We start from the raw sequence: 3,818 nt of genomic DNA on the forward strand, positions 1-3,818 counted from the left end.
TAATTGATTTGCTGCTTATAAATGTTGCCGATGACTCATAAAATTATAAAACGATGATCTTAGAAAATTATGTAAATGATAAATATTGTAATTATCACTCTTTAGTCGATAATATATCGTTATGATAGATTTTATATGCAAAATACATAAATAGCAAACATTTATATAAAACAGGTGTGTGAAAAAAGTTCTGCTTGTTATATAATCTTATATATAATATGAAAGATAAATAGTACTCACTATAATAAAATCAAATATATATTCTTATTATTACAAATATACAACATCTCTTACTAAACTACTAAACCACTGATTTGTTACAATACGACGAGTGCTTTTATAATAGTGGTGCGTTAGATTAATCTTGTACATTTCAAAGATGCGCATGTTAATATCATTAAATATAATTAAAAATTTATTTACGCATGTTAATATCATTAAATATAATTAAAATTCTATTTACGATTAAATACGCTACGTAAGAATTATATTATCTCGTACGAGAAAAAACGCTTTTATCAAATAGCGATACGATGATTATAAAAGCTATACATGTATATAAAATGTTCGTATTTTACTTCTGAAAAATACTTGTTTAGAAAGTAATATTATTATATATAATTGTGAATTTGGTGTGATGAGCTCCTTAATTTTTGTCCTTAAAAAAATGTTAAAATGTCCTACAATGATGGAAAAAATGAAAGTTATTTAGAAAAATATTTGTTACATACATTTTCGTAAAATTTAAATGCATTATTATTAAATTACATCACAAATCATAAAATTTCGGCCTAAAATATTTGTTTATATCTTTCATCATTTCGATTATATTCGCTCAAAGTTTAAAGATATTCATATTTTTTTCCAAGAATGTATTTTATTTCCTTAGTGCATGCTTAAAAACTTAGAAAAAAATTTATATTTTTCTTTTATTTTGACTAATAAAATATATAATATATAATATGACTAAAGCTTAAAATCAGAGAAGAAAAACTTTCATATATTTACTTTTGTTCTTCAATGAATATTATTTCTCTGAATAATTCTTTTAATAAGTTATAAATCCTAAATTTATTATTTAACTGCAATAAACAAGTTTATTATCATATCACCTTCACAACATACATATTTGGTGTATTACCGTTAAAATTAGGTCATGGTTTCATATATATTCCATATACCTTAGATCCTTCGGAACCGCAATCATTTCTTACATTCATTAAAGATTTATAAGCGTTGAAGAGGGAGTGAACGTAAATAACTCTATTTATGCGAATGAATGTCATACTGTTATAAGGATAAGGACAAAGGCGATAGCGGAAGATACTTAAAATTAAGAAAATTTATTATATTTATTACTTGTAAAATTAGGCAAAATTTATTATTTATTATTTGTGAAACATTCAATTAACACATCAATTGACGGCCATCATCTTCACCATCTTAATTTAATCTTTCTAATCTAAGCAATATTGCACAGTCTCTCTTCTTTAAAATATTTCCGGAATTTAAAGAAAAATTGTAGCAATAATTCCGGGCGAAGAGAAAATAAGAAATAGAAAGATTATGTTAGGAATGCCATAAGAAGGACAGATACTGCACGATTTCTAAGATATTCATGATATATATTTGGAAGTCAAATTTAGAAGTAAATAAATTAGTTAAAAAAAAGAGATTAAATCATCTAGCAAACTGACAATTGGCAAAACACATGATAACAAATGGAGGGGGAATATCATATTAAAATATTCTCAAAAATACGTCACATTTTAGCATCGATTTTTAACTTTTAACGCTAGTTTGTCGATGATGTAACATATGACATGTATAGATTTTTGAAATATGTATATAGAAATTATTTGCATGAGAACATCGATTTCATATTAACTTTGAATTTGTATAATACTGCAGCGTAATTAATCTTGTCATAAATAATGAATAAATCACATTCAATCATACGCAAACGCAAATGTAAAATGTCACGTTGTTGTAAAATTCCGATGATCCAATACACTTATACATGCACGATACATATGCACTTTCTGGTCTTAATGAATGTGTAAAAGTTTGCTATCAACAGATATGAAATTTACAAAACTGGATATGGATGTCGAGATAATCATTTATATCTTTTTTGAGAATTTTTTTTAGAAGTGACAATTGAATCGATGTTAATTTATATATGATGATTTAATGATACAAAATGATTTATTGGAATGCACTTTGCAACAAGTTTCCGGCGTGCACGTTGCTCCTTTCGCATCTTTTTTCCAACAACTAAAAAATAAATTTCAATTCACGATAGCTCCAAAGCATATCGGCTTAAATGTTGACGTGACTGGCTAAATTGCTATTCGTGAGAGATCGCATTTTCCAGACCGACATGCAAGTAAGTCTGACATACACGAATCAGTATATACAAGGTGTCCCGAGAATGCCATATTTCTCCACTAGACAGTCTATTTGTCCACTAAGACAAAATAGCAATTGTCTCAAAAAATACACATGAAATTATTCTACAGCTGATGAAGAAAAATCCACTTTCTTTGATAAAAATTTAATAGTTTTCGATATATTCAAGATAGTTTGCATTTAAACTTTAAAAAATAGCTTCTTATAAAATAATCGCAAAATTATGCAGTTCACTCTCTTGATTGACATTGAAATTTGTTTAAGTTTATCGAGTGATGAGCAAAACAAAACTTGAAAAGTAAAAAATAAAAAAAAAATTGTGAAATTTCTCTCGTTGAATAATTACGATTATTTAAGAAAAAAACAATTTCAAACTCACGAGAGAAGCCCTTCTCTTTTTTATAGTTAAAAGCAAATATGCGATAATTTTGAGACACCTTGTGCATAGATGCATAGCTGCGGAAGGACAAACTCTCGAATACACATATTAGAAATGTAAGAACGCACTAGCAGGCATTTATAATCTCTGTTATCGAGCAAAGTACACTCTTATCGTACACGGCACGTAATATGCAATGTTGTAAACCATGAAAAAGGTAGACATGCATTTCAAGGCAGAGAATAAATTAATGATGTAGGAAGCGATGCCAATTGCAACACGAGTGTACGATAATCTTAGATACACAATGATTGACGGAAAATCCCACTAACGATGATGCTATACTTTATGAGTTAATGGATAATTTAGAACAAGAATTTTTTAATACATAAAAAAAATATTTAAATATATTTAAAATATATTTAAATATTTTTTTTATGTATTAAAAAATTCTTGTTCTAAATTATCCATTAACTCATAAATATTTTAAATATATTTAAAAATATTTTAATAAATAAAAAAAATCATCTAGATGTTTAACATTTGATATTGAAATAGTTTTACACAAATGCACCTGAAGCCTGAATAAAATTGAAAGGCGATTTTACCATATGATTATCTGACATTTTATTTTGAATTTGTAATACATGTAGTTATATTGGTCATAATTTCTTTTCGTTTTATAGGAACAGTATATATTTAAAAAATTAGATTGAGGAATTTTTCGCTATTATTTTTCTATTATATATATTTACAATTTTTTTTTAAATTTCTGTAAACATAATTTAATAAATTTATAAACATAATTTTATAATTTTTCTTTTATAATCTTCTTATCTCTCTAATTCTTTTCTTTCATAATTTATTTCTCCTTTCTCTTCACTCTTTATATTTTTATTTTTTATGTTAACATAAATTTTCTTGAAAACTTGAAAAATTCTTTAATTATAAATTAATCGTATCGTACGCTGTATGAAATTTAGATAGAACATTTTGTTAATCTTTTGTTGTTTTCTTGTCTTCTTCG

The sequence above is a fragment of the Camponotus vicinus genome, unplaced genomic scaffold (genome assembly GCF_025532165.1).
Source record: "Camponotus vicinus isolate PSW18456_S1 unplaced genomic scaffold, iyCamVici1.0 SCAF_7, whole genome shotgun sequence".
Lineage (NCBI taxonomy): Eukaryota > Metazoa > Arthropoda > Insecta > Hymenoptera > Formicidae > Camponotus > Camponotus vicinus.